We start from the raw sequence: 14,573 nt of genomic DNA on the forward strand, positions 1-14,573 counted from the left end.
CTCCAGCATGTCCTATTTATTTCAGTGCTGATGTTCAAGTCTCTCGAGCGTGTAGCTCGATGGGATTTGGATTTTCTGAGGTGCAGTATGTCCATTAATTCCGGGTTAGACATGGCTTTATACATCAGGCACAGATCGCCTCTGAGCAGGCGGTGTGCCACTGAGTAGAGCTGGAGTTTCTTTAACCAGGCAGCATATGGCATCTGTTTGAGCCCTTTGATCCTCTTGGTGAGGTACTTTTGGGTCTTTCCAGTTGCTGCAGGTGTCTGGTAAGGTACATCCCAAAAGGGGCATTTTACTCAATTATGGGCCTGATGAGGGATGAGTAAAGAGGCACGATGACCTCCCCTGCTCTAGATGTGAATCCCTTCATGATTAGGTGGGCTATATAAAATGTTTTTCTAACCATTTTGGCCACGTGGTTGTCAAATGAGAGATTGCTATCAACTTAGGCCCCCAGGTCCCTAATTACTTCTTCTGTACTTAATGGATTACCACCTATGTGGTAATTTGTGGGCACTTTGGTTTTGCCAAAGGGGATGACTATACACTTTTTGGCATTTAGCTTGAGGCCATGGCTCTGGCACCAGTTGTCTGTTTCTATGAGGCCCTTTTGGAGGATGCTTGTGTCGGCTGGAGAGTCTATTATGGTGCCAGTTTGCAGTCATCTGCGAACTTGGTCAGCCACAGTCCTTCCGTGTTGGCCTGTTGACATTTTGGGGCAGATTTCATTAAAGTGGGGATCGAGAAATGGTTTCTTTCTCCACTGTAGTATGATCTCGAAGTTAAAATAATAAAGTAGGGGGGTGTGGGGGGTGCAGCCCCCCACATTGGGGGTGCAGGGGAGTTGCCCCCCTGCATTACACTTTATCTAATTTTTTTTCGACATTAATGTTCGAAAATCAGTGAATCGGCTTTTCGATTTGCTGATTTTCGAACATTTGCAACTGTCGCTGCTTTATGTTTCGTGGTTACGATTCGCTCATATGAGCAATCGCACCACTGTGTTTTGTTGTTATGAAGGTAAACCATGATAAACATTTGATAACACTGACAATCCTGAGGGCAGCAGAATTGTTGGTGAGGTTTGATGCAGCAAAAAAACATTCAGTAGAGTTATTTTGGATTTATGAGTAGGGTAATGGTAGCATTTGTATTTCCTGTTAAATTAATAAAGTTAATAGGCAGGATATATGAATTATTAGAAGCAGTAATTAAGGTAGGAAGGTTTCTCTCTGACAAGCTGTATTTGAACAGAGGAACCAGGCAGAGACGTCCTCTTTTCTTTCTGTATTTGTTTTATATTTGAGCAATTATCAAAGAAAATAAGGGATTTACAAATTCAAAGATGCAACTGTAGTAGTAATTAAGATATGTTAGTTTTATTTGCAGATTATGTTACATATAGAGTTTTATTTGAGTGTAGAACAAATTGTGATGCTAACAAATGAGGGTTAATTAGTAGGGAGCATAAATTATTGTGTGATAACTATGAAAACTATCAGTGAATGTTAGAAAAGACTGGGAAAAAGAAGAGATAGGCAAAATATAAAGGAGCCATAGAAATACATCTGCAGGGGTCCCAAGTATGCAGCAAAGTCCAAAAGGTTCAGGGTTTTCTCATAGCAGTGTTTGCATACACATTTTTATACCCAAAATAAACTTTAGAGCAATTTTCCTTTAGGCTAGACAGGAAATGTTGGAAATATGATGAGAAAGACAGAAGTCATTGGGAGCATGTTTTTGAGAATGCAATTAGTTAGCAGATTTCAACAACAACAAAAAAACTTTGACAAGTGTTATGGGAACAGATGGTAGTAACTAAGGAAATGATTCCTTTGAGTTGGGATACTGGATCTGAAATGTTTATATATATTACAGCTTTACTAAGTTTAACCTTATTTACTAGAAAATAAAAATAAAAATCAACAGTAATGGACATTCTGATTATTGTAAAGGAGATGAAGAACCGGAGGTAGGATCTTTCAAAAAGGTAAGATACTAATTTAATACAAATTAATGGAATTTGTGGAAATAATACCTGCACAATAATGCTCAAGAAGAGAAGTGGGTGTTTGGGATTGGCAGAAATTGTGCAATGTATGTAATGTTGGACTGAATGAAGATTTTTAAAAAGAAAACATGTATTTATAGTGCATAATGACAATGGGAACTTATATTGTAGTTTGTTTTCTTTTCTTTTATTGCACGTGTACAAATGTTACAATTTAAAATGTGATATTTTAATAAAAGTGTCAAAAATTATTGTATCTCTGATCTGTGGTGCTATATAAATTTTCCTGAAGCTGTGAATCTAGTAGATACTATGAGCAGAGTTGTAATCAATGCACTGAAAGCTATCTTTTGAACTGAAGGAATTCTGTTATGGTAGTGTGAGATACTGGTCCACTCTGTGAAGGATGAGACAATTCTGGTAGCTTTAATATATTACCTCTGCATCTATGTACTCTAATGATCATATACAGAAAGCAGTCCAGGCACTCAGTAACTTCATAAAGAAACCCTGAGCATAAGCAATGACTGTTATGATGACTCACAATTAGATTTAATGGAATACTGAAGTACTGTGTAGTTAGCTCGTTTTATTTTGTTTTGTTTTTTTTTACCTGCTCAGTTACTAATAAGTCATAGTAGAATCCTTATGTCTACATTTTTATTAACTCATTAGAATCAAATCTAGATATAAAAAAGAATGAAATAAAATCAGTCTCTGAAGAAATTCTATTCTGGTCACCATGCAGTTTATGTCTTGCCCTTAAAGAAGAAGGACAGATCAAAAATTCAGTAGGGATCCAGTAAGAAACAAACAGACAACATTGTTTTAAAGCAATGTGAGAACTCAAAATAATTTTGTTCAAAATAAATATATCTCATTGTGATTGTACAGACTACAGAAAGTGTGTGATTGTGATACACTCACACAGAGAGACTGATTCAGAGAAGTGTTAAGAGATACATATATCCAAAGAGGTATCCCATGAGGTGCTACCAATGGAACGAGTTAAAAAGGAAAACCCTGATGAAATGCTGTGAGGTTTGCCACCATATAAAATTCTCAGTACATCATTACCTGTAAAACCCTTAAATATTTGAGACTTGTAAGATGGTTCAGAAAGCCAGCCAAATATTCACAATTCATTGCCTGATGCCTGTTTCAGAATGGATATATATCATAAGAACTGATTTGTGATTGAAAGTCAATGTTAGTTTGAAGGGCTGATATATATTTTTAATTTTAATAAAAAACATTTCAGTCTTTTTTTTTTCAACCAAGTGTACTACAGTCAAAGCTACTTTTGATAAAATGATACACCTTTTACATATATATATATATATATATATATATATATATATATATATATATATATATACTCTGCAGACATTTTTGTCCTTCTCATTAACACTTGCAAGTTGCTTGTCTTGCTTTCTGTTATATTTAGTGTCACATTTTTTAAATTTCTTTTGCAAATACATACTATAGTATCTCCTGGTTCACTAATAACAAGACTGATAGCTGGATGAGCAAAGTTCAAAAGTTTAAGTCCTTGTACTCCTGTATTTAATCTAACTTTGTAGCTGGTGCCTATCAAGGGAAAGCAAAATACATACATACATACAACAACTTCCATTAAAATGTTGTCACTAACATAAACAGTAGTACATTTTTGATCATGCAAGCAGCAGAACTATAGTGATGATGAATTTGTCAGTGATGTTTGAAAATGCTAATGTTTCTTCTTGTGCTACCTATTCAGCCATTTTAATCAATGACACATCGTTTGTACAGCAGGTGATTTTTTTCATTAGTGCCAGAGCATTTTTTCTCAGAATGAATGGCATTGGTAGCATATATAGCATACGCTAAATAATAAGAATCTTCATCTCTCATTTTCACTTGTAGTTCTATTAGATTACATATGCAACAGCATCCTTGTTAAGCAACCGAAGCTGCAAGGTGACAATAACATTTTAGATACGTTGCAAATCCATTTTATTTAAATGTTTTACATAACTTATGTGAGGTTTCTGAATTTTCATTTTGCTACATCAAGAGGAAATTCAAGAAAAAAAATGTATGATTTAGTTCAACAATTTTCAATCCAGTGGATTTAAATTCTTTGTTAGTTATGCCAACTTCCCAGCTGTTACATTTATATCACTTCACATACATATTTAGATACAGCATCATGTTATAGACTAATAATATAATTTATTTAATTGGTTTTGATTCTCACCTTTTGCAGTATGGGAGATGTTTTGCTAGCTATTTCGTGGTATGCATGTCTTTGAAGGTATGCAACAAAGTTATCAATTCCCTTTAATCATCCAAAATAAGGGAACTGTAATTTTGTCACTTCTGAAATTGTACAATGAATATTAACTATCTTTTCTATTACTGTTTTTTTATTCCAAATATTTCATTAAATATAAAATATAAAAGTCATAGCTAGCATAAGTTATTGTAAAACCTCTATCGGTTAAATCATTCAAATAATCTGTATTATTTAACTCACACAGAGTAATGCAATAGAATGCTGAATAGCTTGTTCATTTTATTTCATCTATTTAATTTTTGAACTGAGCATCATTGATTAACTTTCTTAGATGTCGGGTGTCATTTCCACTTATAATTATATTATTTCTTAAATACTTTCCCAGGTATCTCCATCCATATTGATCAATTATCATTTAGATTCTTTTCATAAAGTTTCTTCCTTCCAAAAGTTTAAACTTATTTTTGTGTCAGTTGATCAAACTATCTTGTTTTGTCTAGCCAAAATGTGGCTGCCAATAAGAACACTTCGTTTGTTATTATAAATTAATTTCTTCAATATATTTCTGGAAATAAAGGAGACAATTGCACTGCTTTTTTATAACTGAGCTTACAGAATCCCCAGGAGTAAAACTGTGTTTTCATGGCAGTTATCAATGGTATCATTCTCTTACCTCCCAAATGCAATATCCATTCTATGCAATGCCTTGCAAACTTTAGTTATTTTTGCTGTATACTATTTAATTACTATTATTTTGTTTTATTATAAAACATTAACTTTGTTTTGACACATTTATTGTGAAGTCTAGATCTGTAATATTTAATTGAAGGCATATTATAGGATTTTCAGTGTTTCTTGTGATGTGGCTAGAATTAACAGCGCATCATAGTATCCAGCTGCTACATACAGTTCTCCCTATTTTAGGGATATCCAAACATATCTTTTAAAACATTAAATACTTTATCTATATATAGTATAAATAAACACAGGCCAATCGAAATACCTTATTTTATATTATTGTTTGTCTTTAATTCCTTGGTTAAATGCTACTTCACAGGTATTTTTACTTTTGCCCAGGTTAAAGTATATAATCCTGATATTATACTAATCAACTGGATGGAAAAGTCCCTTTCTTCCATTACTTTTCATCATTTACTTCTGTTTACATTATGAGATGCTAATTCCAAGTTAGCTGGCATTGCATATAGTTTTTATGTTCCTAATTAATGCACATTTTTCATGATATGTTGATATACCATGCTGCATTGGTAGTACAGCATTTTGGAATATATGCAAATTTGTTTTCTCTAGTAATATTATAATTTAACTATTTTCAACAAACTGTCCACTACAGTGATTGACTTGTTGTGCTGGAGTCATTCAGTGAGCTTTTATTAAAAATGTTGACAATTATTACCCCCATCCAAAAATGAAGAAGGGATCTTTTATTTGTGCATAATATATCAATAATTTGTACCATTTCTCAAGATGTTGTAAATATATCTAATTTTTCATTCTTTTTAGGCCTGAAGTTTTCCCTTTTTTGAACTCTTTATGCTTTTTTTCACTTACTCATCAGTAAAATTTCATCCATATCTAAACAGATTGTTGATATTAGACTTCCTACTGTTTCAGACAATTTTCATCCTGAACTCTGTTACATTTTTTATATATGCTTGTTCCATGCTTCCTTCAGTGACAGTAACCTAAATGTTCTTACACAATTTGTTATTGCTTTCCAAAATGCATTACCATCATTTCTTGTTGTTATACACAATATTTAGTTCCAGTTTAATTCTCCATGACTTTTTGTTTTTAATTAATCTGCTAAAATGCTGCCTTGAAGCCACCATTAGCATATAATTTTGTTTTTTTCTTTATATTCTTTCTTATAAATGTTCTTCCCATCTAAGTTTACTTGCTCAAACAATATTTTTGACAATAAATTTTATCTTTAAAAAGGGTACTTAGCAACATGCTTTTTCATATAGTTAGTCAATTTGTTCTCTAATGTTACATCTTTCTGTCTTCTTAATCAATACTATCATCCTTGCTTCTACCACTTCATTTATACAGAGCTTTTATGAACTTAGCTGATGTCTGAATATGTTTTTCATACCATTGCCTCTTCATATGTTCACATTTCTTTCTGTTTTGAATATATTGTACTAAAAATTATCTCTTGCTGATCTTGCCTTTGTAGTTGTGTTACACATTTTACTTAAAGCTTGAGATGTTATAAAATAATCAGTGGCTAACAACTCTGTTATGATGGTGAAATCATACTTCCTTTTTGAATGACCACATCTATTTTATTATCAAGTGTTAAGATGTTACTAAACATAAAAGCTAAATACTCTACTAGTTAATTGTTTTATTGGTAAAAATATTATCTTTCAGATATGCTATATTATGCAGGTATTCTTCACACTTGCTAAAAGGATCATTCCTCGCATTTAGGTCACTGTCTATGATTCATTTGTGCTTCATATGGTGACTTTCTTCTGTTTGCTCATGTATAACCTCCCATAAAGATTTTTCTGTTTGCACACATTTTGTATTTGAGGTATTATATACCGTTATGTTGTCAGTTTCTTGTTTCTTATTTTTACATTAATTGTCAATATACTGGTCATTTATAGGTTCATAGGTGTTTACTAGGCTAACAACCACAAGGGTCTTTTTAAGCCTAGCCATGCATCCCAAATCTCTGACAAGTTCTGATACCATTGATAAGTGTAAGCATGGGCCTGGAAGATGAATCATTTATAGGCTGCCTGCTTGCATCAGAGACGTGGGTGCCAAACCAGGGATGAATTTCTAGTTTCCCATCCAATTGTCCAAGTTGCACTTGAATTGGATTAGGGAGGAACTCTGCTTCACATGGATGGGGAACCTGTTCCATAGATGTGGTAATCACTGGGATATATACCTATATCTCCAGCAGGTCCTATTTATATCACAGGCAAGGTTTAAGTCTTTAGAATGGGTAATTCTGGTACTGTTTGTTTTGTGCATATGCAGGAGGTCCATCAGAGTGGGGTCTGACAATGTCCTGTATGCCAGGCATCGATCTACCCTCAAGAGCCTGTAGAGACAGAATACAAGGATAGGGCCTTGAGGCAGTCTACATAGGACATATTACTTATGCCCTGTATTCTTTTAGTGAGGAACTCTATGGCTGTTCCAGTTGTTGGATATGCCTGGTTAGGTACATACCAAAGGGGGCATTGTACTCAATGATAGGTCTGATGAATTTGCTTAATAAAAAATGTCATAACTTCTTTGTAAACTTATAGGAATATCAGCAATCTGTCATTTGGTCTTCCATGCTAAACAATTTTTTTTACTGATGGTATACCAAAAATTTATTTTAAACTTTTACTGTATATCTCCCAACCCTGTTTCTTGAAAAAATGAATTATTGTGTAATTTTGTACAGATCTCCAGATATCTTTATCACCTAACTTATGTTATGTTCCCAACTATATACCATGACACAGTGCTAATCTTGTCTTCCTAGAATGCTCTATTTGGTTTATTTTTTTCTTCTCAATACATTTTACTAATCACTGCTCTTGCATGTTTTGACATTTTCCTTTTCACAACCTACCCAGTATATTTGTACATTGTCTAACATTTTACTTTCATTCTTATATCTTAAATAATGAAGAAAAAATTATTTTCAGTTTGTGTAGTAGCCCTTATTCTATATGTCCAAATTATTTCTTCCATGCCTATTTCAAATAACACCTTAAATGTCTTTTTAGCATAACTGGAGTTTTGTACTTCAAAATAGAAATAGAAATATTACATAAGGATCCAGACTAGGATAAGTAACCAAAATAATTTCAAATTGATGTGCTATTCTTTATTAAAATACTTTAAGTGCTTTCATTAGCTGGTGAACTTCTAAGGGTTCTGTTTTGTGTAACTGGTTTTGGAAATGATTGCAATGACAAAAATAATGAAACACAATGTAGAGGTCGCATATGTGTTGGGAACACCAAACGTGCCACTGAGAAAATAAGTTTTGTGCATGTCTTTGACAAACACTTGATCTGAAGAGTCAGTAAAGGACTACACTTCTCACACTGTCTGCACTATCTTTGAATTCCAAATATAGCAAGTTTGTCATTAACATGTCTGGGTTGGTCTATGAAAAATATGTCATGAACTACAGAAAGCAGTCTCTGTACTCAGAAGAGGTTACTCTGATAAACAGAAAGATCTGGGTAAATAAAAAAGAGAGACTTTACACCAATGAGCCCTGTAAAAGAGGGCACTATTAGTACATTTTAATAATTTATGGTCACACTTAATTGTGGACATAGCTGATATATCATAAAGCATTCTTTGTACTCATAAAAGGCTAATGGGGTGAAACAAAAAGATGTGAGACTTCAAACTAATGAGGCCCATAAAAGAGGGTACTGTTAGTGTAATTTTAAAGCAGAATAGAAACGAAAATGTTAAGGCTGTGGCTGATAAACTAAGGGAAACAGTCTCTGTTTTCAGAAGAGGCTAATGAGTGAAACAGACAGGTCAGAGTGACTTCACACCCATGAGCCCTGTAAGAGAGGGCCCTGGTAATTTAATTGTAAAGCCTGGATCATACAGAATAGCAAAATAGAATGTAGAATGTAAAGTCTGTGTTTAAGTAAGTTTCCTAAAAGCAGGCACTGTTATGAAAACATCAGCCTTTTAAACAAGGACATTATACCATTATACCTTATATATATATGAAAGATAAAAGGAAGACATTAAGATGTGATAGTTTACTGATTACTGGATGGATCTGAGAATCTAAAGTGAAAGCATTTACAGATGTTACACTGTTTTTTTTCTTTTTTGAATCCATGGACTACTTTTGAATTATATAAGAACAACAGAGGTATTGTTATCTATTTTATGTACCATAAACTGCAAGAAGACTGAACATTGTAAATGAGAGGGGCAGGGATACCAGGAAGGTCCAATCTAATATCCTAGTGGAGTATAATTGGAAATGTTCAAATCAGGTGGACCACACCTCATCCAAACCAAATTTTCCACCCTAACTACCTCAGCCCTTCCCCTCCTATAACCCTTTTATAACAAGGTCCAAACCACTGTTAAGTTCACTAAATATAGCAGGTAATGAAGCTAATCTTTCCAAGGAATCAACAGTATTTCTTAAAATTATTTTTGATTACTTTATTAGTCTGGAAGGGAGATTTTGACTGCCTAGATAGACACCTTAGCTTGAAATTAGTTTGGTTACATATCTTAATCCATATTTTTGTCTTTATCACAGATTCCAGATGACTAGAGAACAAGTAGGACTGGTGAGTCTGATCACTTGGTGGATCTCTGAGACTGTTGTGAATATTGAATAAAGAACATATATTTGCATAGTGCCCCTTTCTATCCTCATTTATTAATTTGCACTTTTTCCATCTTGAATGCATTTCTTCTACTGTTAATAATATAATTTCCGATCTGTATAATTTAAAGTGGTCCCAGTGCCATAATATATGCTTGGTGACATTTCCTTTTGCAAATGTAATGGACTAAACTATGAGTGTGTCTGGAGTTTTCCACTGCTACAATATCAGACTTACTATAAAGTTTCTCAAAACTAAATTAAGTTTTCAAAAATGCTCATCTTCAGTCATGGATTTCTCTGCACAACCACTTTAAGTTCTTAACGGACTCCAACTGACATCCATCTTTTTTCTCAGAATGTGTTGTAATTGACCATTGAGCCAATGTATTACTGTAACCTTTCTTCATCTGGACTCTTAGATTTTTTGCTGCTCCAGTTCTTTCACTGTTTCTTTACATGCATTTAAGTGTACCCCTTATCATGGCATTTGAAGCCTTTTTTTCTTGACTTTAACTTCACTATCCATCTGGTTCAACTCTTCCATCAATGTGCTACTAACATTAAAATTATTGCTTGGTTGTGATTTATAGTGTTCTTCCTTTTTTTCTTCTATACCCATATAGTTACCTTTATTTTTCCTTAACTATTTTATCCCATTCTACAATTTTTTCAGTTAATTTTTGACCATTCATCTTCTTTTTGTATCTGCATTGGGTTTTCTACTCTGTTTCTCTTTAATATTTATTTACTTTGCTCCTTGTACTCAGCAGTTATAATTTGCAGACAGCACTAGAAAGATGGACTTTCTCTTTACATTTCATTCTCATCTTACTTAAATTCATTCTCTCCATCATTGTTTAATTTGTATGCATATCATCTAACTTGTCTTCGGGTACTTTCATTTTTGTGTAGTATCACTGCTTAATATTTTACTTCTCCCATATTTTATTTCTTTATTACTTCAGCCTATGAGCACTTGCTCTACAAAATATTTTAGCAACTCTGCTGTCCCTTGAAGTCCTTGTTATGTCTTCATAAATAATCCCATGGGTATGACTTTTATTAATTCCATTCTTTCGACACTTCTGTATGAATCTAAACATCCATTTAGTTCCTTATTGAAAGAACTAAAAAGCGGATGGAAGTGACAAGAATGTAACTCCAAAAGCTAAAAGCAAAAATTGCCCTGGAAGCATAGAATCAAACCAAAGACTTCTGTAGTTACCAGTATTTATTTGATATGAAGATAGTACTGTATCCTTGTTATAAAGGCAGGTAAAATGACCCAAACGACTTGATCTCTGTCCGCTATTAGTGAGGATTAGAGAGCAGATGATTGCTTGTTTTTACAACAGGAGAATTTTAATTTCTTTAACTCTGGTTTCATTGTCCTCTCTAGAGAAAAAATAGTATTTTAATCTGACTGTAGTCTGATAGATTTACACAAATATTTACTAAACCAAAAAAAGTCTATTTCCTTGACAGTGTAAAACAAATCCAATTAATTTTATATGTAGCTTGTTAAAATTCTAAAAAACATACCATTTTGCTTCAAATGTTCATATCTTTTTTTCAAGATCATATCTCTAAAACTCTTAGTGAGAAGGGATTATTATGCCTTTTCTATGGTTCTAAGTCCAAGAAGGCCCCAAATAAGACAAGCTCTAGTCAATGATACACCAAAGTGGAAGGCACAAACTTTTAATTTTTTCTTGTTGTCTGGATAAGCCCAAGGATATAACTGTCCCTTTTCATGGATGACCCAGAAACACTTTTTGGCTCTGTGACTTGCTCAGTGTCACACAGTAGACAAATGAAAGTGGAAGGATTCAAACCCTGTATCCTGACCACAGGAAGCAGCTGAAAAACAGCCTCTACACTAACTGTCAGACTCAACCTACAGTGTTCTAGTTACTTATGTCAGACTCAGCCTACAGTGTTCTAGTTATTTATGATGTCAGACTCAACCTACAGTCTTCTAGTTATTTATGATGTCAGACTCAGCCTACAGTGTTCTAGTTATTTATGATGTCAGACTCAACCTACAGTGATGTCAGACTCAACCTACAGTGTTCTAGTTATTTATGATGTCAGACTCAGCCTACAGTGTTCTAGTTATTTATGATGTCAGACTCAACCTACAGTGTTCTAGTTATTTATGATGTCAGACTCAGCCTACAGTATTCTAGTTATTTATGATGTCAGACTCAACCTACAGTGTTCTAGTTAGTTACTCATGAATATTACCTCAAATGACTAAACTCAGTGGAACAGGATCTTCTGCTAAATTATAACATATGATGTTTATAAACCTGCTTGATGACACAATGCAGTAAAATGGCAGTTCATTTTATAGTATACTAATCATACCAAATGAGTTGAGTCTATTTAATAAAATTGTTTATATCAACTTATTTTTTTCACAAGGGCTTAGCCTGGTAATATTTGTCCCCGTTTCTTCCCTCTGTTAAAAGGCAATATATCTATTACTACTGTGATTACAGCCAGTGCTGAGATGGTGGCTGTACTAAAGTACAGTGGTGGGTTTGGCCAATGCAAAAGCATGGGACCTCTGAGGTTTCAACTTTTAATCCTTGCCTTCCGGCATAACTGATAAATAAGTTCAGCCTAAGTTGCCACCGCAGTCTAACCAGGATGCATGCAAGAATATGGAGTGCAAAGATTTCCATCTAACCTTCTCCAGAAAACAGGATGATTCCATCAGATCCCAAATCCTCCCTACAAGATAAGAAATCTATCATTACCCTCTATATTACATCTTAATGGCAGACCTCTAATGCCTGAAATACTAGAACATTTCTTGACACTGATAACACAGCCATAATTAAAACTCCTATGTCAGTAGCTTGGATTTGCCCAAGGATATGATACAGTGAATCTGTGACATAAAACCAGTAAACCTGCCCAAAAGTAACACAGGCTTGCTATAATAAATACAGGTTCATTAAAAGGGTTCAACTTAGAAGGTGATGACATGGTGGTAAGGAGGAGGCTGGACACCCTGTGTATCTAGGAGACAATGAAGAAGTACATTACAGCAAAGCCACTTGCCTTGGGCTCTAGTCTACTACTCAGAGAAAGGACAGACTAGAAATGGTGTGGTAATCATTTTGCGATAAAAAATCCTTTGAAGACAATGAGGGATGTCATCAAAATTAGTGACAGACTAAAGGCAACGAGACCCCAGTATAGATATAAGGTGGTATTCATAATCTGAGCTTATGTCCCACACCAGGGTTGTGATAGCAAGAAAATAGCATATTCAGACAACAGTTTCAAGACCCACTAGATAAACTGGGACAAAATGATTTGGTGTTGATAATAGGTATCCTGAATGTTTATGTCAGGACAGACAGAACAGGATATGGGAACTACCTGGGTCCGCATGGATAGAGCAGCAGGAAAAAAGAAGGAAAGGCTATTATAGACTTCTCTCTGACAAATGGCTAAATTGTGGTCAACACATGGTTCCCTAAGAGAGACAGTCACAAGATCACAAATGAGAGTGTTCAACAGGCAACTTAAGTAAACTTCCTCTTAGCAAGGAAAGGACATTGGGGTTAGACTCAGAGATTGCAAGGTCAACCCCAGTGAGACTGACAGCCCCCAACAGAAACCATTGTTGACCACAATCGCTGCAAGCAGTATTAATGAAGGCTTTAAGGTCAATAGAGATTGGGCTGAAGATCTAGAAGCTGACTGGAGTGAAAGCACAGGAATACAAGGTATGGATGTCAGCATGCATATGTTATGGGCACTGAAGTGTACATGTAGCAATTTAGTGGGTAACAAACACAGTGTTAAAAGAAAATTGTATATTTTTATCTTTTTACAGCAGTCCTGCTCTAAGTGCAACTATTCAGAACAACAAAGTGCTATAAGCAAATTAACACTTCAGAGGAACTCACCCAGACTTGTAATTAATGGGCACTGTTTGATTTTAAAATTGGCTGTAATAACTGGGTCCATATTCCAGGCACTACTCCCTCCAAGTCCTTCTCACACTCAAGAATATAGAGATCTGTGCAATTACCAAGATACTGCTTAAAGCAGCAGAGAGTACCCCACAAGTGCAAGGTTTCAGTGCCTTTCACACTTTTAAACCAGTAGCTGCACAAACTAGGGCTAAAAGAGAAGGTGCCTTAATGTACATCATTAACAAGCATACCTCTAGGGTAGGGTGGTCAAACAGGATGACGGGTTGGCGTTCCTTCACATGCAGATCACCATAGACAAAATCCTATATCATATCCTTGCCAGCTGTAAGCTACCCTCTATGTCCCAAAATGCTCCCAATGCACACTTGGACCTACTGGAGACACTTACCATCCAACCTAACAATGTACTTATGGGAGACCTTAATAACCCCTCTATAGACTGGGAATCCTACACAGCCTTAAATCTATATACAGAGAGATGCCTGGACTTTGTAAGTACAAACACCCTTGATCAAATAGTGAATACACCCACTAGAGGCTCCAACATACTGGACTTCTTGCTTGCAAATATGGGAGAATGCTGCACCCTCCCAGTTTCACATCCTCCCTGGAAAGGTCCAACCATAAAGCTGTCTCCTTTGAAATCAAAATAAACTATGTAATCCCATTAAAACCAGTAACAGTTAGGACCTATTTCAAGGCAAATTACCTTTTATTAAGTGTTGGTTTGTTAAAATTCAATGCCCCTCCAAAACCACAGAACACAGCAGACTGTGCTGGATTGCTCTCAGAAACTCTGTACAGCCATGTCAATGGCTGCATTGAGGCTGCTGTACCTACCAAAAGTAATCCCAGGACTACCTCTAGAAACAAACTGCCCTGGTGGCATACCAAGTTGAGCAGTATATACAGCAAAAGAAAAAATGATGAGAAAAATCAGGAAGGATAATT

This window comes from Protopterus annectens, chromosome 14.part0 (assembly GCF_019279795.1).
Source record: "Protopterus annectens isolate FY-2018-M chromosome 14.part0, PAN1.0, whole genome shotgun sequence".
In the NCBI taxonomy this organism is placed as follows: domain Eukaryota; kingdom Metazoa; phylum Chordata; order Ceratodontiformes; family Protopteridae; genus Protopterus; species Protopterus annectens.